The 24,694-nt window shown below is 43.9% G+C and overlaps 1 protein-coding gene across 11 annotated transcripts in view; it reads right to left on the bottom strand.

Moving 5' to 3' along the window:
- The window catches only part of NTRK3 (neurotrophic receptor tyrosine kinase 3), a 326,297-nt gene that overhangs the window by 78,462 nt on the left and 223,141 nt on the right, over positions 1 to 24,694 (bottom strand). The window lies entirely within an intron of this gene.

Below are 24,694 nucleotides of genomic sequence, written 5' to 3'. Positions count from 1 at the left end.
AGCTATAGCTTGAGAGTGGCCTCTTTTGGAGGCCATGCAGCATCTATGGGCCCTGGAAGGCTCCATGTCAGACCCATTAAAGGCAGGGGCCAAGCCTGCCTGAGCCTCTGCCAAGGCCCCTGAAGCTGCCTCCGTGAACACAAGCCTTTTCCCACATGAGCCGGGATCTGAAGTTTGTTTTCTCTGGAACTCTTTCCCAGGTGGAGCCTTTCCAAGATTCTAATGCTGAAGCCTGATAGTATAAGAGGCAGTGCTCCAAAATCCTCCATTCCTCCCCCTCCTCCTTGGAACAGCCCGGAGCAGAAAGAAAAAGGCATCTGCTGGGGGGAGGGAAGGAGAGACTAGGACCACCATGGACATTGACTGGGAAAGGGACAGACTGGTGGAGGGAAGGCCAAAGAGGAACAAATACTCCTTGGAAGAAGACCTCGCCCACCTGTGGCCCATGGACCCCCACGTCTAACCTTTTCCTCCATATGTCGACAGCCTTCCCCAAAGTCATCCAGCACAAAGTTACTTATAAGCCTCTGTAATTCAGAACAAAGCCTTGTCTGTAGGGACTGTCTAGGTACATGTTTCCTGAGATGCAAGCCAGAGACTCTGGGATCATTTTGGAAACGGAAGGGGAGCTGTGAAGGCAGGCGAGAGAAGAAGGGGCGCTGAGCACCCCTAAGGGTTGGATGAGTGGTTTTGGAGCCAATTCCACTGAACCAGAAGCAGGTTAAGTCTTCAAGGGCAAGTCCTTTAAAATTCACTGCAGCAAAAGAAGGAACAGCTCCTATGGCTGTGTAAAACAGAGATGGCCTAGACTTCCAAGCCTCTGTTTGCCTGATCATCTCCCCCTCCAGGCTTTCACCCCCCAGGCCACTCCCGCATTCTGGCCTTGGGAAGTCTAGAGTCACCAGCTTTCCAGCACCTGCCAGTGAGAAGAAATCCCCTGAGTCTTCTGCCTGCATGCTCCTCAGCTGGCCTAGGAGTCTCAAGACCTCCCTTTCCATCCTCCCTTCTTCCTTTTGTTATCTGCCATGATAATTTTATTACCTAACCCCATAAAGTGGTTTAGGTTATGGCCTTGATAAAAGGCCCAGTACCAAATGGAGCTCTCTATTGGATTATTTTCCAACATTTCCTCTTCAAATGTATTTGTCTGTCATCCCAAAGTTCCATTCACAGTAATGCTTAGCACTTACATAGGACTGGCTGTGAGGAAAGCACTTTATACTTGAGAGTGGGTTGAAATATACAGGAGTCCTGGCACTGAGGTCATGGGTGGCTTAATAATATGGAAGCAAAGGCACAGAGCAATTCAGATCCTTGTCCAGAGAAAGAGTGGGAGCAGGAGAGGGCAGCAGGGCAGAAGTCAGATGTGGGGAGCCTACTCTGCACCCTACTCCAGTCAAGGGCATTCTGGCTTCAGCCTCCCCACCCTTCCCCAAGGGGTAAGAAGAGGTGAAATGCTTGAATCATGCTGCAGGCAGAAATGGACTGAAGAAGGGAGCCCCAAGCAATGCCTAGATATGACGATCCTACCATCAGACACATCACTGATCACCCTGGAATCCAAAGATCACTGATTATAGTTAATTCAATTTCCATTAATACCTTTAAAAGGTTGATATTATTAACTCCAGTTTACATGTGGGAAAACTAAGACTCCATAATATTTTTTAAAAACTCCCAAGTTCACTTTGTGGCAGAGTCTGATATTGAATCAAGCTCTTTGTAACCCCAAAGTCCTTAAAATTAACAGCTTCGCAATATTGCTTCCATTTGTTGAAAATCAATATCCAGGAAAAAAGAGGCTTAGAGGGGGGTCAAGGCAGTAGTGGGGGGACATTCTCCAGGGGATGCAGGACTTTGAGTCGGGCTCCTTCTGCAAGGCACAAATGGAGGACTAGAGTTTCCTTTCCTCACTAACAGCTTCCTGGCTGGGGAGATGAGCATCCTGTGCCTGGGACTCCCTCCTCCAGCAGATGCCCAATCCAACCCTCCCCAGGCTGCTTCCCTTTCTGCACTGGCTAGCCTGCCGCACCCACCACTGCCACAATTACACTTTGCATGTATTGGGACATTCCAAGTAAGGAATCCCAAACTCTATCAAGACACTGAGTCCTTCATTTTGATGTTACTCCTGGGGGTTCGGCTTAGGAAGGATGAAAAATAAACCTCATGAAAGAGAGATAACAATGGGCTTGGAGAGAAGAGCAATTATTCAGGATAGAGTCACACCCATAGCAAGTATGGAATATCTGAGAAACTCCTGGGAAGTCAAGCCTGGTGCTCAGAGGGACTCTCCCCAGCACCCTCCCTTTTGTTCACTATGTGAACAAAAAGGGACAGAAATAATGTATTATGGTGAAGAAAAGTTCCCTCATTCACATGTGTCTTTTGCCTTGTGGAGTGCCTCTCCAAGGTCATGGGAAGGTGACTAAGGAGTCCTAGTGGTCCCTGTTCAGAAGCCACCAGTGACTTGAAAGTGCTTTTCATGAATCCCATAGGCTGCCATCCTGGCCTTGTCACCCACTCCTCCCCTATTCACAGTCTCTGGTTCAGATAAACTCTAAGCTGACCACACCTTACACTTTGTAGCTTCTGTCCCCACTTCTGTGGTATTTGGCTGTCCTGAACGTTTATCTCCTCACTTATTTTTCCCACCCAATTCCCATTACCCTTTCAATAACCAGCTCAAGTCTCTCTGTTTGTATAAGTCACTTGGCAGTTGTGAATTTCTATGAAATATTTCTTCTCTTGTTATCTGGAACTACTTTAAATATACATAGTACAGTGAATCTTTTCATTTCTCAATTAGATCATTTTTTAAAAACCTAACAACCAACACCCACAAGCATTTACACATGCCCAGGCAATGAGTTAAGTACTGTGATGGGCATCCCCACCTGACCTTCACAGCATTCCTATGATGTGAGAACTGTTATGAGCCCTAGTTTGTGGGTGAAGAAACCAAGGGGTAGAAAGGCTCCATGATTTGTGCCAGGCTGCTGTTAATAAGCTCCACAGGCAGGTTGGAACCCAGGCTCTCTCATTCTGTCTCCTGTGCACTTCACCCTCTGCTACACTGACACCTAAGCAGGAAGCACATCCCACAGCTCTTCCTGTTTCCCACCTGATGGACAAAGATTTCGTGAATAGAAAATCTGTTTTTCAGAACCACGTGACATGTCGCACGTGTCTGTGTGTCTGTGTGTGTGTGTGTGTGAATCTGTATAACAATGTGTCACATTATTCTGAGGTTCTACTCTAGTATCTTGGCATTTGCGAAGCATTTCTCCTAAAAACTTTAAATAAGAATTATATTAGCCTCAAAATAACTCTGTGGGGTAAGAAAAGAAAAAATTTATCTTAATGTCAATGTCTCCTACCCCTACCCTAACTTGACCACAGGCACTCCAAGAACCAATCCTCAAGTCCATCTGCTACCCCAGGGTGCCCAGGAAAAACAGGACTCTTATGAATCAAAATACCAAGATCCTAAAACAAAAATGAAAATAAGCATGGTTAACCAGGTGAATCTCAGCCTAACAAAACAACTAAGGAATATTAAAAACAAACAAAATCAGACTCCCCAGGCAAAGAGAAGAGTTAAGGGAGCCTGGGGAAGTCGGTAAGCAAGTCCAAATCAGACACTCAAGGAATCCCAAACACTCAAGTAGCATGTTGCAAAACTCTCCAAGGCCACAGAGAAGATGTTAAATCTATCAAAGGCAGCATGCCAGCACTTGACTCCTAGTTCCACACCATATCACAGAGCAAAAGTATGTCTAGGGTTGAGAAAGGGACAAGGAAGATAAAAATGATTGAATTATTTCTATAATTCTTTACTGAGGCAACCAAATATTACCCGCTCCCTTGTCTTTTGAAGCTGGCAGATATGGAGTATAAACAGAATGTTCTGGATCTAACTGACAACAAGATGGGATAAACTTGGACGTCAGGTGTGGCTACCTCTGAGCTGTGAAGTGATGCTATGAACAGTAGACCTGTCGACTAAACTGTTCACACTGCCTTTGCAGAGAGCCAGGGCCCCAAAGGTAAGCTATATGCCAGTGTGCTTCAGAGCTCCCTAGAGAAAAATCTTAACTGGCACGTTCCATGGGATTATTATATACCAGGCACTGTTGTGAGCATCTGCCAGGTTGTCCTTCATTTATTTTTCCTTTTTTAAAATCTTTACTGTTGAGACTATTACAGATAAGAAAACCAAGGCACAGAAAGGTTAAGTAACCTTCCCAATGATACAGTTATTAGGAAGCCAAGTTGAGATTTGAACCCAGGTGAGATGCCTCTAGCAGCCACACACTTTACTACAATACTCTGCCCCTCCAAAAAGCAAGAGGATCATGTAACCAATTTCAACCAGGGAACCACACGTTGCTTAAGCCAATATAACATATGGAGGAATAAACACTTTCTCTATAAGGAAAAGACAAACCTGATGAAAATTCTCAAGGGAGTAAATAGCCACAAGAGTGTGGGGAACCAACTGCTGTGATATATTTGGATTTCTTTTTCTTTCTTTCTTTTTACACTATTTTTAAAATGGAAGTCTCCATGGCAATTGAGAAGCTGTACCATCACAGATGGGAAACTGGTCACAAAGCCCCTTGGAAATCCTTGCCCAGTGAGGAGCAGAATCTTTTGCTTAAGGGCCACACATTCATAAGAAACAAAAACAGGATAAGTGTCTCTCAGCCTATCTGGCTTTCCTGAGGTGTCTGCTGTGCCCCTGACTTGACTCCGGGCTCTACCTTACCAGTCATGTCTCTCAGAATCTGTGCCATCCTCCACCTGGTCTGACGCCCTGTACTTCCTCCATCATAAGCTCCTTCACTCTTACCTGTTCCCTCCATCCTCAAGGTTCCTCCAGGCATCCTGGATCTCCCAGAGGGACTATACCAGATTTTTTAGATGATCCTAAGCTCTTCCAGGTAATATAATGCTAAAACAAAAGGCATAAAGTAAAACCCCAAAAAACTTTGTATGTGCCTTGGACATCCAGAAAGGGGTGGTCCAGAAAATGGGCAGATAAACTTTCATGTGACCAAGAGAAGGAGAGTGGTTTTCATCAATGGAAAATTCAAACAATGCAGCCCAGAAAAGAGACTTAGGAAAGACTGAAAAGTATTCCTTGAGAATATGGTCTCAGTATGTGCTACTGTGGCCAAAAATGCCAACACACTGCCAAGCATTATCAAAACAGCTATTGGAAAAAGAACATACTGCCCTAATCTCGTGCAAATTCAAGTCACATTTGCATCAAGAAGAGAGCATACACTACCGCCTCCGCGGTGCAAGAAAGGTATGAAAAAGATAAGGAAAGCTGAGGGGGAGAAAACATTTAGAAATAGCAGGTGTAGAGAGAGTGTGAGAGGCCAAACTTAAAAGTTCTGTGAGACTCCACCTTGACATGCAGGGTGACTATGAACAATGTCAAAGCTGTGCATATTGAACTAGGGGAAGGAATGATTCAAGTGAGTGATGATCTTGCCAGCATTCAACTCCTCTTGATCTGTGCCAGCAGCAGGAATGGATGGAGTTTATCCCAGCATCGGGGTATCCCATATGGCACATCATTTAATCCTACCAATGCCTAGCACAATGGCATTTATTATTGTCATCTTACAGATGAGAAAAATGAGGCCCTGGGAACTTAAGTAATTTTTATGACTATATGGCAGTATAGCTGGGATTTAAATCTACGTTTGTGTAACTTCACATCCTTTACCCTGTACTGACCCAGGGTTCCTTGCTCACTGAGATCCACACCCTCCAGGCACACCCACACTGTTTTTCCTCATTGATACTCTCTGGACACACTCAGGTGTCACCAGAGAGGCCTAAGGACAGGCTGCCATGTTTCCCTGAGGAGGAATCAGGTAACTATGGGCTTGACCTCCAAGTCAGTCAAGATGTCTGATGGTCTCAGAGAGGCCCAGGAAGGAATAATATCACTACCTAGGATGCTTGTGCTAAGACAAAAGTCCTGTGGGGTCAGGCGTCCCCTGTTCATCAATGGGTCTGGCAGTGGACGTGTTTCTAAACCAAAGATTTTCAACCCTTTTCATCTCATGGCACACATAAACTAATTACTTAAATTCTCCAGCACACCAAAAAATATATTTTTGCCAACCCCACAAAAAATTGGTATAATTTTGATTCATTCACATCAGACAGCTATTGTGTTGGCTGTTGTCAATTTTTAATGTGACAATCTAAGGGAAAAGAGGTCAGTGCCCCTGACTAAATAGTCAGGTATTGCACATTTAAAAAATTCTGCGGCATACCGCTGTGCTGTGGCACACCGATTGAAAATCACTGCTCTAAAGTTTAGAGTTTATCTGCCTTAATTTTACACTGGTTTTCACTGATTCTGTCACAAAGTTACCTGATGTTACCCTCTGGATGGGCTCTCCCACTACAAACTGTGGAAGGAAGCTGCCCGTTATCTGTAAAATCTTTAGACTCCATGAATAGAACAGATTATCTCAAGCCCTAGGTTATAGGTAATATATCAACTCTGAAGGGGCCTCTTTGGTATTCTCCAAATCCTGGAATACCTGGCATCTGCGTATCCCACAGCTACCATCCAGACAAAGGACCAGAGAAAGATGCTAGTAGGGGATCTCCCCCCTTACTAACATGAGCCTGGGCCCTGAAATTGCCTACCACAACTACAGGTCTGCACCTCAGTCTCCGTAGCACCCCATTTTCCTTCAACTAAGAATTTCACCCTTGAACATATTAATAACCTAGCAGAGATGGGGTGACAAATTTGAAGGGATCTTTCTTCAAATATATGTATATGGTAAACTGAAGGCCAACAAGCACCTAACAAGTCTGTCTAGGAAGCACCTCTCAGCCCTGAATATGCTGAATGCACTGGGGTACATTAAGAGGCAGACAGGATATACCGCATTTCCCACACTGATTTACAGAGGAAGCCTTTCTTCAAGAGCTTCTCATAGGACCAGCAATCTTTAGGACACATGTAATATGCAGCATCTGTAGCTGTCAAAATAGCCCCTGACTTTAAGAAAATAAAAATGCTTATTACCAAATCCAGAAGGCAGTAGGGCAGGTGATTAAACAATATTTCAGTCATCCAAAAAATATTCTTCCACACCTCTTATAATTAAGGCTTTCCTCTCCTTCTCTCCCACTCCCTCCATCAGAGTGAATCTTGAGAAGGGTTTAAATTACGCAAGGGCAAAACCTCTGCAGCTATTAATTTTAAACATCTCGGGTGTCTTTCATCGCAAAGTGCTCTTCAGACTGAGGCAGCTTTTCTCGGAGCACGTGGTACAATGCTATACCCTACAGGAGCCTGTGGGAAGAGGCCTGATAACAATCGTCGTGCACATCCACAGGTCACATGAAAAGGGAGTGCTGGGGGCCAGTCATGGCCTCAGCAGAGAGGCAGCAGCACTCCACAGGCACACAGCACATGAGGCTTCCGGTGGACCAAGAAGCCCCATGGGATGGCCAGATTCTGGGACTTGAAGAAGCAGTGAGCACCTCCTTGATGTAAAAAATGTACCATGACATTGGTGGCTTTAAAATTGAGATTTATGTCAAAACATGCATGAGTATAGATGCATGCATACATATGGAAACATGCACACATATGGAAACATGCAGAGACACACAGCTAGACTTATGTGTACACACACAGAGATACAAGGGAACCAAAATATTTTCATACAATGGAGAGAAAGAGGTTCCTATTCAAAAGGGAAATGACCCCTGAAAAAAAAAAGTAAAAATTAAGCTGGGTTGGGTCTATACAGAAGAAAACGGGCAGAATCCTGACACTAATTGCGAGGAAATATACTTCCAGAACCTGAGATTAGAAGACAGGTGGTTCTGGGAGAAGCTCCATGTGTAGGGCACTGGAGAGGAAATATAAGTGAAAAGGAAAGATAAGGCACCTGGTTCTAATTCTACCAATGCCACTCAGGCACAGTGTCACCTGGGACAAGTGTCTTAACCACTCAGAGCTCCAGTTTCCCCATCTGTAAATCAACAAGACTGCACAGAATCAGTACTTGCTAAGATTGCTTGTGCATCTCAACCCAGTGAGAAGCTGGCCAGCCCAAACTCGGACAACAAGCCAGGACACAGTGGTTTCTAAAAGCTCCCAGGTGATTCCAATGCAGACACCTGAGGACACAGAGTTGGGGCCCATGGAACCAAGTGACCTTTCAGTGCTTCTCATTTTGAATTCTCTGACCAGCCAGTGAGTCTGCTTCCGGGTCCTCATCCCCACCTCCTGATGCTGGAAGTTCTTGGTGGCAGTGAAGTTACAATGAGGGGGAAGCAGGGCTCTGCCCCCAGTGATTTATCACATTAAACAGATGCCACAACTCTGATCCATGCTCCATTATTTATAAAGTCATATCAGTTACTGAAATATTATCTTGACCACTACCGGGAAATGGAATAAATAAGATCCACCTTCGTGAGCATTGCCTCCCTTTGCTGGAAGATTCCATTTCCATTAGCAGCAGCTCAGATGTCCCAGGCTTCACAGACCAGCCCCATTCTTGGAATAAAGTAAGACTGAAGGAGAGGGAGGTCCACACTCAGCTAGAGGAGGACAGGCTCTTCCCTTCTGTCTGCCCCAGGGCCCTCTAGTCAAAAGACAGAGGTTCATCTACTAGGAAGATTGTTGTCACTGTCCTTTACTTTTGCAGATGGTAAGTTAAATGACTACCTAAGGAGTCATAGCTTGTAAGTGCTGGTTGGAATTCAAGTCCAGATTTGTCTACTGGGGCATGTGGCTTCTAATATGACATGAGGCAACTCTGTTCCTATTCTCAAGGCCTCCTTGGATCCAGTCAGGAAAATACACCATAGAACGCTTTCCTTCCCAGCGATATTGTAGACTCCTTTGTCCCCACAGTCACCAAACCGATCTAAGCCAAAACACATGATGTACAAAGAAGAAATCCTCTTCCAAATGATCAAGCATGGGACTTGGCTCCCAAATGAGTTCACATCTAGGCTATGTGGCCATCTTGTCAGTTCTGCACCACCATTTCACTGCTGTCTGGCTTGTTTTCCCACTACCATTCTCCTCCTGATCCTGGCAATCTGGGGACCAACCCAATCCCTCTGCTCCAGGCTTCCAGGACCCAGTTCCTCCCTAAAGCTGGTGGCCTGGTCTCTTGTCTACTCCTTCTGCCTCTGACACCACCCTTATTTTGCAAACTCTTTCTTTCCGCCTATGAATGGCGTAGTCCTTTCCAATATCCCCACTCATTCCATTGCCCTTCCCTTTCTCTCCCTACAATACAGCTCCAGCCCAGGGATTTGGTTTGGAACTTCTGTCTGTTCTCTTTGCTTTCACAATTCTTATCACTTCATCCTGACAGCTCCAATCACCCCCCAAAGGTGATGTAAAATATGAAAACCCCAGGGAAAAGAGAAAAATTTATGTAAAATAAACTGGTAGTTCTTTTCCTAAGTCTTTTAGTATATTTTCCTGAAGTAAAAGGGAAGACTGAGAAGAATTAAATGATCTTTTTTAAATTGTAAATGACAAATAATATGAAGATATTCATATAGTGCTAACAAACTTTATTCCTAAAAGTAATTTAATAAGCTTATCAAATAAGGAGTCTTATTTTAAAAGATACACATTACATTTTTGTCCACTTAAGGTCCAATAATAGAACTCGCAAATATAAGAGCAAAAAAAGCAAAATGTATGTTTACCTCCAGTGCTGCTGGAATTAACACACACACACAGACAAAATCAAAGAACTGACACACTAGAAATACCGTGGGAAACCAACAGGTCTGATTGTTTCATTTACAGACCCAACTCAGTGTGCCTAAATCCCTCACCAATACAAAACCATGGGTTAATAGCAATTACCTGGATCTGGCTTGTCAATTTTCAGTTTATAGAGTTCTTGCCACCACACAACACTGCCACCCATACATGACCCAAGAAGGGGGAAAAAGTCCATCTTTTTAAATAAATGTTCTTATTCCTTTTTGATCTATAGAGTGTTGGGAGATATCCCTGTCCTCCAATGTTAAGATTCAAATGCTTTGGGATGAAGCATGGTGCACAGACCATTAAAACCTGGCTTCTGACACTCAGCTTATACCCATTTCATCCAGAACTACTCACTCTCCCCAGAACACATCTCTATACCTTTGCATATGCTGTTCCCTCTGCCTGGTTGGCCTCTCAACTCTTGCTGCTTGTAATTCCTATGCATTGTCTAGCATTCACCAACAGAAAAGTCAGTCTCTAGCTTGCTTTAGAAAAATCAAAATAGATATGAATTTAAGAAATTTTAGCTAGGGGCTAATTAGAATGTGGGTCCACTGGTAAGTCTCTGAAAGACTTACAAAATGCATACATTTCCATATTGAAATGGGTTAGATGTATCTACATTCCGTACATTAAAGGACATTTGCTGTATTTGCATATTTTTGGAAACTTTGAAAATCATTAAATTGTCATTAATCACCTCCTCAACCTGGCAAGAGGTGAAGTTTTGGGGTTGAGTCATAGTTACAGTTAACGCTGAGGAGGTACACAGGCTCTAGTAGCATTCACATATGTCAAGCACCGAACAACATCCATGTAATATGACACTGGCTTCTATGCAGGGAGACATTTCCCACCACACATTACTCTGCGGAGGGGAAAGTGCAATTTATAAATGATGTGGAATCAAATCTGCAGGGCAAATACTCCAGGATGATCTAGTAGGGGAAAAGTGTTCTCAAGACACTTGAAATTCCTTCTTTAGGGAAACAGAAGCTGACTGTAATAATAACTATGTATATGTATATATATAGCCAATAATAATAATATAAATATATAGTACCAATAGCCTAATAACTAAAATTTAGCAAATGCTTCCTAAATGCAGGCAGCTATTATAAGCCCCTTGCATGCCTCCCTCATTTAATACATGGAAAGGCCCAATGAGGCAGGTCCCCCCATTACTCCCACTTTATGACAGACACATGCAGACTTAGATGGCCCAGCAACATAGCCAATACTCAAGGCTCCATGCCACTGGCATGGAGAGGAAAGGAGAGAGAATACATGGTTCTCCACAGAATGCTGCATTCAGCAAGCTGAATCCCACCCTGCCACCTTTACAGCACCCTCAAACACACAAGACAATGGGCCCCTGGATGGACTGGACAATCCAATGCAGCCATTGGACAGGCGGCTGAGATGCGGTAGGTTCGATATAGGGAAGTATTTTCACACAGCCTACAATACAATATAAACCTTTACACTTGCAACCTCAGTATTTCCCAATAACATGCAAAGCCAGCATCCCTACTCCCAGCCCTGACCCCTCTCCACACCTTGCTAACATCCATTTCTTACTCTCACAAAACCCTGGCTCCAAGCTTGAACAAAGTTCTTTTTTTTTTTTTAAATATATCTTTATTGATTTCAGAGAGAGGAAAGGAGACAGAGAGAGAGAGATAGAAACATCAATGATGAGAGAGTCATTGATCGAGCCCACAACCCAGGCATGTGCCCTGACCGGGAATCGAACCCTGATAGCCTGGATCCCAGGTCGACGCTCAACCGCTGAGCCACGCCTGGCCGGGCAAAGTTCTCCATTTTGAAGGGCCAGGGACAGCATACAAGTCACAGGTGGTGTGAGGATAGGGATGAGAGTCTCTTGTTTATATTGTTCTTACCCAAACAGCATTTTAGCATATTCATACCCCCAAAAATGGTTTATTGGTTTCCTTACTGGTTGGTGTTCCTAGCACCCAGTTTAGTAACTAGAACTTAGTAGATGTTCCATAAATTCTTACTGAATAATAAACTTTTAAAAGATATTACCAACAACTGTCTCAACTTCTTCAAATATTTTAAATCAGGGGCAAAACCAACCAACCAACCAAATAAAAAACCCCCATAATGTCTAGCTCAGTGCTTCTCATCCTTTGGTGTGTATCAAAGCACCTAGGCTTGTAAAAACACTGAGACTCACCCCCAGAGCTCCTGATTCAGTGTGTGGGGGGGTGGGGGGCTCAGGAATTTGTATTTCTAACAAGATTCCAGATGGTGCTGATGCTGGTGGTCTGGGGAACCACATTGAGAACCCCTGTCTTACAAAAACAAGTCTCTTCTGAAATTCAACTGTATAGTGCTCTGACAGTTTAAAGTCACTAAACACCATCTTCCTTTGGGTCAGAGTTTAAGCAGGTAAATGAAGGTGTGGAATGAAAACATGGTGTCTTGCCTACCACAGGCTCTGCACACAGTGGGCCATCAGCCAGGATTTGTCAATAAAACGCCTGGAGACACGCTTGGTGACATAACCACCAGCTTTCCACAGAAACACGGTAATGAAGAAGAACCCCAGTGTGCTGTTTGTCAACTGTAAATCACGTGAAGTCATTCAGAAGTTGAGCAGTAGAAACCAGTCCCCTTTGAGAATAGATACATTAAGTAACATGAAAGCTGCATGGGAATCAAACAGACGCCCGGCCACAAGTTTGCTTCCTTTTTAATACCATTAGGAGCTCAGACACTCTTCAAAAAGATCTATTGAGTGCAAACAACATTTCAGATCACGTGCAAGGACCCCTGCAGCGGCGCCTGACTTCAGGAGGCTACTGAAAATATTGAGATAGTAACCCTGTATCTCACCAGGAATCCAATGGGGCAGAGTGGCAGTGTCCCTTGAAAGTTTACTAAAATAACAAAGCATCACTTCAAAGAGAAACAGTGATATTTGAGGTTCTTAAAATTTGTGGAAGCGTTAGAACAAACTGTACTTGATAAGGATGCCTTCTGGGTTCAACTGTAGAATTCCCCAAAGACACTAAAACCAATTTCTGTAGCAATTACTGCACCTGAGTCAGACAGCTCACTTTTGTCAGACATTCCTTATTAAATGGCCCAGACAAAATCAACTTCTTTAGGGGGAAATGAAAAGATTGCATTTCCACTTACAGGTTCAGGAGACTTGAAAAACGCCGGAGACAGGAGCCATTGGACCCAGTCCCACTCCTGCCTTCAAATAGCTATGTGGCTCTATGTCACTGAATTACGTGCCTGGCCCTCAGTTTCCTCACGTGTACAACGAAGAGGCTGGTTTCAATGGCCCTCTTAGGTCTCGCTAAGATTGAAAAGGAGGTTCAAGATGGCGGCGGTGCAGGAGGACGCCGCGCCCGCCACGCCCCTGCCGTGAGCGAAACCAGCTACACACCGATACAGGGAGCAAGCACCCGAGACACGGCAGCGCGGAATGGCCGGCTCTGACAACAGACAGGACAAAGAGCTTGAACAGAGATGCTGGGAGCTAGGGCGTCCTCCCTCCCCCCAGCCGGGAGCTGCGGGAACGCTGGGGCCTGAGGACGCGGTTCACGGCCCCTCCACCTCGACAGGAGGCCGGACTCCTCCTCGGGGCTTCGGCCTACCTGCCAGGTCACCTCAGCTCCGTCCTTGCCACCCTGCCCGGAGCCTTCGGCCTTGGAACAAAGGGAGCACGCGGGACAACAGGGCGTCACCACAGCCGAAGGCCTCCCTGAGGAGCCGCTTCTCCTGTCAGGCTCGTGCCCCAGGCCCCGAGAGCGCATGCGCCACCTGTCAGGCTGGTGCCCTGAGAGCGCATGCTCCACCTGTCAGCCTCGTGGCCCCCCCAGGTGCCCAGAGCGCATGCTCAGCTCCACGGGGCTTCCCACAAGCCCCCGGAACGCAGAGCTGCCCCGAGGTCGCTTGTACATGGACCTCTTTAGGTGCAACAAGCCAGCGCGAGAGAAGACTGGAGAGCCGAGGGAGCCCCCTGGGGATTGCAGGAACTCTCTGGGGTCTGTCCCCTCCACCTCTGCAGGGTCCGCAGGGCCTCTGTCTAGGTGCTCTGGCCTTCCTGCAAAGTCGCTGCAGGGTGTTCCTGGCCGTATTTTGGCCCGGACAAACGGGGCCAGCAGGACCAACAGGGCATTCATTACCGCACACACCGACCTCCCCACCCGGAGCCGCTCCTGCTCCGCGGGCCGCTGCCCTGGAGCCTAAGCACCCAGTCAGCTGCTACCTGCCTGTGAAAACCGCCCTGCACACACCAAGGGGTCAATCCAAGAAGAGGACAGAACAATCATAAACAACTACACACGCAACACAGGAGCACCTAAATATGTAAAGAAGTTATTGACGGACATAAAGGGAGAAATCCACAGCAATACAGTAATAGTAGGGAATTTTAATACTCCACTCACATCAAGGATAGATCATCCAGACAGAAAATTAATAAGGAAATAATGGCCGTAAATGGCATATTAGATAAGATCGACTTAATAGACATTTTTAGAACATTTCATCCAAAACTGCAGAATATACATTTTTTCTTCAAGTGCACATGGAACATTCTCCAGGACAGATCACATATTAGACCTCAAAAAGGCCTCAATAAATTCAAGATGATTAAAATCATATCCAGCATCTTTTCTGACCACAGTTTCATGAAACTAGAAGAAATACAAATATGTGAAGACTAAACAACAAGCTACTAAAGATCCAATGAATCAAAGAAGAAAGCAAACAGGCAATCAAAAACTATCTTGAAACAGACAAAAATGAAAATACAATTTATCAAAATTTATGGTATGTAGCAGAAGTAGTTCCAAGAAGGAAGTTATAGGTATACAGGCCTACCTCAAAAAACAAGAAAAATATCTAATAAAGGCTCTAACTCCACACCTTAAGGAACTAGAAAAAGAACAAACAAAACCCAAAGTAAACAGAAGGAAAGAAATAGTTAACATCAGAGCAAAAATAAGCAAAATAGAAAAATTTTAAAACAACAAAAAAGATTAATAAAACTAAGAGATGGTTCTTTGACAAGATAAATAAAATAGATAAATCTTTAGCCATAACCATCAGGAAAAAAAGAGAGCCCAAATGAATAAAATCGTAAATGGAAGAGAAGTTACAACTGACACCACAGAAATACAAAGAATTATTAAAGAATACGATGAACAATTATATGCTAACAAGTTTGACAATATATATTTAAAAAAAGATAAATTTCTAGACGTATATAGCCTTCCAAGACTGAACCAGGAAGAAATAGAAAATCTAAACATATCAATTACTAACAATAAAACTGAAGGAGTAATCACCAAAAAGCAACCAGCTCAGCGAGCTTTATTTGTGAAACAAGGAAATAAAGGCTTACTTCTCAAAAACCAACAAGCCCTCTCAACAAGTAAAAGTCCAGGAACAGCTAGCTTCACAGGTGAACTATACCAAGTATTCAAAGAAGAATGAATACCTATCCTACCATTGTTAAACTATTTCAAAAAATTAAAGAGAAAGGAATGCTTCCAAATTCATTTTACAAAGCAAGCATTACTCTGATACCGAAACCAGATAAAGACATTACAAAAAAGAAAATTACCAGCCAATATCCTTGATGAACATAGATGCAAAAATTCCCAACAAAATATTAGCAAACCCAATTCAACAATACATTAAATATATTTTACAATATGACCAAGTGGGATTCATCCCAGGGATGCAAGGATGGTTCAACATCTGTAAGTCAATCAATATGATACATCACATTAACAGAATAAAGGATAAAAACTATATAATCATCTCAATAGATGCAGAAAAAGCATTGAACAAATTCAACATCTTTCTATGATAAAAACTCTCAACAAAGTGGGTGTAGAAGAAACATCTCAACATAGTTAAGGCTATATGTGAAAAAGCCACAGCTAACATCATACTCAATGGTGAAAAGCTGACAGCCTTTCCTCTAAGATCAGGAACAAGACAGGAATGCCCACTTTCACCACTTCTATGCTATTGGAATTCCTAGCCACAGCAATCAGAAAAAAACACACAAATAAAAGGCATCCAAATTAGAAAGGAAGAAGTTACACTATTCTCTATTTGAAGATGACATGATGCTATCTATACACAGAAAACCCTAAAGCTCCACACAAAAACCTATTAGAATAAATGGCTTCAGTAAAGCTGCAGAATACAGATGCCACATACAGAAGTCTGTTGCGGTTCTACACTCCAATAATAAATGGTGAGAAGAAGAAATTAAGAAAACAATCCCATTTACAATTGCATCAAAAAGTATAAAATACCTGGGAATAAACTTAACTAAAACGGAGAAAGACCTATACTCTGAAAATTATTAGAAAACACTGAAAAAATAAATTGAACAAGATACAAGTGAATGAAAGGACATGATGGATTGGAAGGATTAATATTTTTTAATGTCCTTACTACCTAAAATAATACACAGATTGAATGCAATCCCTATCAAAATAACAAAAGCATTTTTCTTAGAACTAGAACTAATCCTAAAATTTATATGAAACCACAAAAGACCCCGAAAAGTCAAAGAAATCTTGAGAAAGAACAAAGTCGTAGGTACCACATTTCCTAATATCAAAGCTATGAGAGTCAAAACAATATGGTACTGGCATAAAAACAGATATATAGACCAATGGGATAGAACAGGGAAACCAGAAATAAATCCCCACTTACATGGTCAACTAATTTATGACATAGGAGCCAAGAATATACAGTGGGGTAAAGACAGTCTCTTCAACACTGTACAGTGTTGGCAAAACTGTACAGATAAATGCAAAAAAATTAAACTGGATAATGGCCTTACACCATATACAAAAATAAGCTCAAAATGGATCAAAGACTCAAATGTTAGACCTAAAACCATAAAACTCCTAGAAGAAAATATAGACAGTAAACTCTTTGACATCACTCTTAGCAGTATCTTCTTGGATATATCTCCTCAAGCAAGGGAAACAAAAGAAAAATAAACAAAAATTTGGGGACTAGTTTTTGCACAGTGAAAGAAACCATTAACAAAGTGAACAGAAAACCTACTGAGTGGGAGAAGATATTTTCATATGACACAGCCAATAAAAGGTTAATACCCAAAACATATAAAGAACTCATACAACTTAACACACACACACACACAAATCCAACAAAAATGGGCAGAGGACTTGAACACCTTTCCCAAGAGGACATACAGAAGCCAATAGACACATGAAAAGATGCTCAGCATCACACTAATCATTAGGGAAATGCAAATCAAAGCCACAATGAGATATCACTTCACACCTGCCAGAATGGCTATCATCAAAAATTCAAAAAATAATGGGTTGGCGAGGACGTGGAGAAAAGGGAAGCCTCATTCACAGTTAGTGGAAAACAGATTCCTCAACAAATTAAAAATAGAGCTGTCATAAAATCCAGCAATTCCACTCTGGGTGTTTACCCAAAGAAAACAAATGCACTAATTTGTTTACATGCACTCCCCCCCATGTTCATTGCAGCATCACTAGTAATAGCCAAGATATGGAAGCAACCTAGATGTCCATCAATAGATGAATGGATAAAAAAGTAGCACATATATACAATGAAATACTATTCAGCAATAAAAAAGAATAAAATCTTGCAGTTTGGAACGACATGGATGAACCTAGAGGGTATTATGGAACGACATGGATGAACCTAGAGGGTATTATGCTAAGTGAAATAAATCAGAAAGAGAAAGACAAATTTGGTATGATCTCATGTGAAATCTAAAAAAAATTTAAAAATAAATGATTAAGTAAAACAAAACAGAAACAGACTCATAGATATAGAGAACAAGCTGATGATTGCCAAAGGGGAGGGGATGAGGGAATAGGAATAAAAATACATAAAATTTTTAAAATAAAAATAGAAATATTAAATTGCTGGTGAAAAATTTTAAAAGATGTTTTAAAATTCAATATTCTATAAGGAAGTTAAGTAAAAGAGAATTCGAGAGCAGGAAAGGAAAAACTTTGCTTTTAGCCAAGTCCTATTGCTGGAATAATTTTGGGTCCAAGATTTGAAGGCAAAAATAAAAGTGAGGATCATACAGCAATTGGCTGGTTATAACACCAGGGCCGGCTAGGACTTGATCTTGTGTTTCCACTTTTCGACATGGCAAAAACACAGGCTCTCTCCAGTGCTCCAGCAATGCGTGCTCAGGGGCTCTGCTTTGCATCTCTCCAGCACAGGAGCAGCTTCTCCACAGAAACTGGGTCTCTGATTCCTCCTCTTCCCAGCTACAGAGACTTTCCTGTTTCTTTTTCAAAAGCAAAAGGCATTGACCTATCTGTGTTTAGAAATGTGCACAACAAATCAAGAAATAAATTCATATGTGGAGGGGAAGGAATGCTAGTCTCAAAATCCAAGCAAACGTCCATTTTTATAAGCCTATGAAGACAATAAAAATAAATCAGAAGGAGTAAAAACCTGCCTGCAGCAACTGCTGAATCTCTCTCATTTTCTAGGTAATGCTCCTTGAGCTGAAAGGCTTCCATGGCGACTGTTTCAGCTTGCTCCTTTCTGGAACAGGGGTCTTTCTATGTCTCTCTGGAAAAGTCCCTACATTCAGAGAGAACCACCTACTTTGTTTTACCTTTTTTACTCCAATCTCCACGGTCTCTTCACTTTTCAAGATATTACCTACTTCTGAGAAACTGATAACAATGACAAGTGTGGCAAACAAAGACATTTAAGTGCAAGTTCTATGAAAAAAAAAATCATAATTATTGTTTCAATTACCTCTACTATGTAACACATCAATAGGACCTGTTCCCTCTTCTCCAGGGCCTCTTCTCCAGTCACCTGTGACCTCCATCCTTGCCCCTCCAAGGCCTCCTTTCTGCTTCCAGCTACTGCTGCTGTGGCCTGGAAGGTCCATCCCTTCCATCTCTGTCCATCTAATGCCTCCGTAGCTTTGTGGATCAAACACTCCGTCCGTCCTATCCTCTGCTCCCCTATTAGAATAAGCCATTGCTCTCTAAGCATGTTGGGCCCTTTAGCTGCAGGGTCTCTGAGCCTTATGCCTGGGTCCCTGGGGACTGCTCTGGCCTTTCTCCCCAGCTGGAGGGTGGACCCCCTCAGGGGGATCATGCCACTCTGCTCCTTTCTCGGCCTCATAGCATTGATTCTGCAGCACAGCAGCTGCTCCGTAATTACGAGCTCTGTGCTAAAGCCATCTCTTGTCCTCGTTTTTCTTAGGCACTGTGTTTACTCTGGGGTTGGCCCTGTGACAGAGAATGAAGATGTGCATTGTGACTGAGTGATTGCCAGCTCTCCAATGGCACCACCGTGAATACGTTGGGCCACGAATATGTAGACACTAAAAATAGCTGCATACTCTTTAATGATATGAAATAATAAAGGTCTACGACTTATTGTTAAGTGACAAACTCAGGTGATAAAACCGTGTAGAGTATAGGATCTCATTTTTGCATAATATCTGCATATGTGTTGGCACAGGCGTGTATGCGTGTTATCTGTCTGTGTGCATATCTATGCAAAGAGAAAAGACTAGAAGGCAGTGCACCGAAGTGTTCCCGGCAGTCATCACTGGGTGTGGTATGTGGGGTGATTCCTGTTTTCTTCTTTGTGCTTTTCTGGATTTTCCCCAAAATAGTTAGCATGAGCATATACCACTTTGGAACTGGAGACAAACAGTAGGCTTTATTTTATATTGTTTATCTTAAGAGGCACAGAGAGATGAACCAGAGTTGTGCGTCAGACATCACCATCAACCAAAGATGAATGACTGAACATGCAACTCCTACAGTGCCTTGTCAGGACATGTGGGTTCTGCTTAAGGACCAGGAATTTAAATTTTCATCCTAACTTCCTAAGCCTCCCATTTCCTCTTCCTATGAACCTTCTCCAGGACCACGAGAGCTGGAGCTATTTTGGGTCACTGTGCTGAGACCAAGAGGAAGGAATGAACTTGCCTCCCATTTCAGAACTAGGCCTGCACTTCTCCAACTGGGCCCAGCAGGGCAGGCCAGCTCCCAGGGGCCTCTCAGTCAATGCCTCTCACCATTTACATTCCAACGACATAAAATGACGGATACTTTTAATACGAGAGACCTGTCATTTATTTATTAGCTGGGGACAGGCACTGCAGCTGAGAAAGATGCATTATAAATCAACTCCTTTCTCAGACATTAAAAATTAATACAGTTCATAATGTAGAACGTCAGTAATTTCTTTATTAGAACTGAGTGTAATTTTTTTCCTTTCTTCCAGGTTTTGTTTTTACTTCCTCCCTTCCCTGAGAACATTGTTTTTCCTAACAACTGGCTGGGCATAAATTGCCCCAGGAAAGGGCATAGGGAATACAGCCTTGCAGACAGAGGTGAAAATGCGGTAGACAACAGAAGCTCTAGAAAAAGGCCGCTGACCAGTTTCCCCTCCATCTTGCTATGCCTCCGATTTTGCCTCAGGGAGGCTCATTTATAACATCCCTCATTTGCTTCTGACCCACCGTGCACCAAAAAATAGAAGGCATTTTATAGGTCCCTGATAGGCCAGAGGGAAAGAAATATATAACATGAATAATTTTAGGTGTGTTGAGAGGTCTCTGCGTATATGCTGATGGTTGCTTCCTCACAGAGGGAACTTCATTAGCTCTATTGTCTCCAAATTAACTTGACATTCACCAAAAGAAATATGAGCATTAGAAGCCCAGCCCCAGACCAGGAGCCGTCACACAGCTCCATCTTTAGACCTGAGATTCAAGGATGCCAAGTAGACCAGATGATGCCTGAATATGCCAACAGGCTGACTAGGCCTCCATGAAGGCTTCCCTTTGGTTCTTTCCCTGAGTGATGCCCCAGGAAAAGCAAAAACCTGGAATTAGGGAGAGGGCAGCTTTTGCACTCCCTAGCTTCAGAGGAAGTAAAAGGGAGAATTCAGACTCTATGTGGCTCCATCCACGTTAGCAATATTGAGGGGTTCGCAATGGTTGGGTCAATCAAGATGACCCTCCCAAGACCCCTGCCAAGGGGTATATATGAAGGAGAAGGGGACCTTTCCACACCTGCCCACACTCCCTTCTGGAAAGCGGTCCTGGTCCCGGGGGTCTCGGTCAGATGAACAGCATGGCCCCAGCCCCGGCTACCATATTGACGTCTCTGTCAAACCAGCCATGATTGAGTTGAAGTTCCTAAGTAACAAATCCTCACAAATCCCCAAGCACATATTTAAAACCTATTTTCAGAATTACACTGAGCATAATTCAACCCATCAATGAGCCATTAGGAGTTTAGTCCCAACACTTCTTTATTACCAGTGGCGTTAGAGCCACCCAACCCCCAGAATCCAATGCGAAGAGTTGCTCCATCGCCAGCAAGTCTAGGTCCGGGGACCAAAGCTAACGCAGTGCCCAGTGAGAGGCCCAGCTCGCCACAGTCAGGTGACAATGTGAGCTCCGCACCCACCAGGAGAGGGTAAACAGACACTCGGCCGGGACAGGTCAGCTCGGATCCAACGGCCTGCGCCCTCCTCCTCCACCTCCAGTGCCCATCACTAGTGGGACCCCACCTGAGAGTCCTGCTCCCAGGCCTCTGAACCTCTCAGTGACCTCTGGAGGTGGGGGGTGTAGTGCGGAGCTGGCTGCCTACACAGGAGCCATGCAAGTGCTAGAAAGGGGCTGCCTTCTGCTGACTGGATGGGGGCACCATGGGTCACCCACACTAGCATCTGTCCAGAAATCTCTGAAACCATCCTTAGTCTCCCAGGAGGTGCGGGTGCAGGTGGAGTGGTGAGCTACTAGCGGAGGCAGCCTGGCCGGGGAAGAGGAGTGTCCCTAAACCCCCGAGTGTCAATCCTGGCTCCACTGCTGACCAGCAAGAGACCTCGAACAAGTAGTTCAACTTCTCTGAGTCTCAGTTTCCTAGACTGTAAGCAAGGTCACAACACTTGCATTTCTGGAGGATCTGATGCAGAAAGACCGGACGAGGGGAAGGGAGGGTGGCGGGCTCTGTCACATCACAGTTTTGTCATTTCTGAGCTGTGAGACTACAGCAGTGTCTTTACCTCCCACATGACTCAGATTCCTTGTCAATGAAATGGGAAAGTTGTAGCACCTACCTCATAAGGCTTTTGTAAGGATTAAACGATTTCATTTAAACTGTATTTAGTGTCCATCAGTAAGCAGTATGCATGTAAGATTTTATTATTATTTTGACACACTTAAAGTATAGAGCCTGGCCCTTAGTAGGTACTCAGTCAAGGTTATTTTCCTTCTCTTCACTAATCCCCTTTGACCCTGGCTCTACCAGTCCCTGCTAATACCTACTCTCCAGAAACTCTGCTCCCAGAGGGCCACTCAGCCGCTCCCAGAATTCACACAGCTTGCTCAATCAAGATCATCGGATCCAACTAAAACCACATGAAGAAATGTCTCTTTGCTCGGGCATGTAAGTACAGCCTTGAAAATTAGCAGGACAATTTACCAGACAGAATAGCAATGACGAAACCACAAATTACCAGCTTGCTCTCTCTAAGAGGAGAAACACGAGGAGTAAAATTTACATGAGATCAATGTTCTCATCTTCCTCCCACCACCTCTGCCCCGCAAGGCCTCTGCCGACTCCTAGAAGAACAGGAGACTGAATGGCTGGGTGAGCATGTGTGTTCCTCTTGGAGAAGCATTAGGATGGCAGTCACTGTCATTTCTAACAGCCATTTCCCTTTTCTTCCTCGCTAACAAACCCCGATTCTGTGGAGGCATTTACTCCTCTCCAGGCAGCTGTATGCCTCTAAGAAAGTGAGTTCTATCCCCAAACCTAAGGTAAAGTCTGGATGAGCCTAAGGTGCTTGTGCCATTTTCTTTATGGGTGCCTGGTTTAGGAATAAACATGTGCCATAATTCTGGTGAATGGGACAGAAGGGAGAGACTGCTGGGGGCTTTGAGAAAAGGTTTCTCAATCTTGATCAACACACAAACAGAGGTAACTCTGTGCTGCCCCTGGTCCAAGTGTGTGGTTGTGATGCCTGGAGCTGGTGCAACCATTTTGTAACCATGAGGGGAAGCAGCCTGGTGGTCAAGCAAAACAAAGAGAGGCAGAGGCAAGAGAATAACAGAAAAGCAGAACTGGAGCCCTAATGTACTTCACAGGAACCTGCCCAGCTGTTCACTTGGGTTATGTGGTGGTCAATTTCCTCCTTGCTTAAGCCCAGTGGGTCTAGTACTTTTGGTTGAAAGGATCCTAAATGATATGATCAGTGTCCAAAACATGATAAGCACAAACATGAACAGAAATATGCACACAAATGTGAACAAGACCCACATATCTGTAGATTTGTGTCGGGAGGTACCGTGTATAAGTTTGCTGAGAAAGAATGAAGGAGCCGTGTACTCATGTGTAAGAACAAGCCAAAAGGAAGTCACTTGAGCAGATGGGCATTTAAAGCCTAACTACAGAGGGTACCATATGGACACAGACATAGAAGTAACTCAGTGTGAGGCACTTGGCGGGTTTACAGGGGAGCAGGGGAGCCTGTAGTCACTGCAGTTTCAACAAAATAATGTTTGCTGGCAAGGGGGAGGGTAAAACAAACAAACAAGAGAATCCCACCATGAATCTCTCTGCCAACCCCTAGTTGAGCCCACAGCTTTTCAGTCTCATTAACCCAAAAGGAAATTGGCCTGAGCCCTCTGCTCATCAACATCCATCATTCCCTGACAACCCACATATTACAGTCGTGACTCCTAAGAGCATTTCTGTGGCTTTGGATCTGGGTGACAAAATGCTATTTCTTAGTACTGGGAAGAAGTCGTTGGAGGGAAGGATTCTTATCTTTTCAGAAATAACTTCAAGCTTTGAAAACCTCTATATTTGACACCGTCAAGCTTTTCCCCAACCAGCATATTTGAATCAGGAATTGTACAGATAGTTGCAAAAATAATGTTGTCAAGGCAAGGATGATCACGTATATGCCACTTACACAAGTTGACAGAGCCCTTTCAAATTCCCATGCCACTTCCTCTCAAAAAAATGCCAGCTGAGGAAGCCTATTTTCTTATCTCAAGTTTAAAGAGGGCAGCTGCCTTGCCGACACTCATGCAGTCACTGAACTGGCAGGCTGGGACCAGGGTCTAGGGCCACCCATACCCATTGCACTCTCTTTTTTAACTAAAGTTTCAGCTCCCTCTCTCAGCTGGCCAGACCCTGCCAGGCCCACTCCATTTATTCTTCTCCTTCTTGAAATACGGAGGCGCTTTGGAACACGCAATGGTTTGGAGACAGCAGCTTGCATCTTGAGGGTGCATTTCTCCTTAGGAATAGCTCCCTGAGGTTCCAGTCTTAAGTGGCAGATCTGCCTGGAGACAAGGAATGCCTCAGAACAGCCCTGAATGTTATCCCATGAACAGCTGTGTCCACAGAGATGCTACAGGTATCCTTAGAAACCAGGCACAGTGGCTCAATAAATTTGGGAAATGCTGCAGACCCAAGTCCCCTCTTGCAAATTTGCAATGACCTTCACCATTAAAGGCTCACAGAATTCCACAGTAGAAAACTTATTCAATCCAGCTTTTCCCAAACTTATTTGACCGTGGAACATTATTTTTTAGAAACACCTATTAATAACCCTCAGAGCACGATTTAGGAAGCCCTATGTTAAAGCAGCTGGGAGAGGATGGGAGAACAGCTGGACTCTGGCCTTCTTGGCTAAGAGGAGGGTGAACTTGGGTTTTAGTAATTACTGACCATTAAGAATACAGCATAACGCCAACGAGAACCTCCCAGCCTCTTTGGCACATCTCCCGTCAGCAGTGTGACTCATGTGCTCATTCATAGGAAATGGAAATGACCATTTTCTCCTGGAAAA

This window comes from Miniopterus schreibersii (assembly GCF_964146895.1).
Source record: "Miniopterus schreibersii genome assembly, chromosome: 22".
NCBI classification, from domain to species: domain Eukaryota; kingdom Metazoa; phylum Chordata; class Mammalia; order Chiroptera; family Miniopteridae; genus Miniopterus; species Miniopterus schreibersii.
The sequence above is the reverse complement of the archived record's forward strand: the minus strand, read 5'-3'. Positions and strand labels throughout refer to the sequence as shown.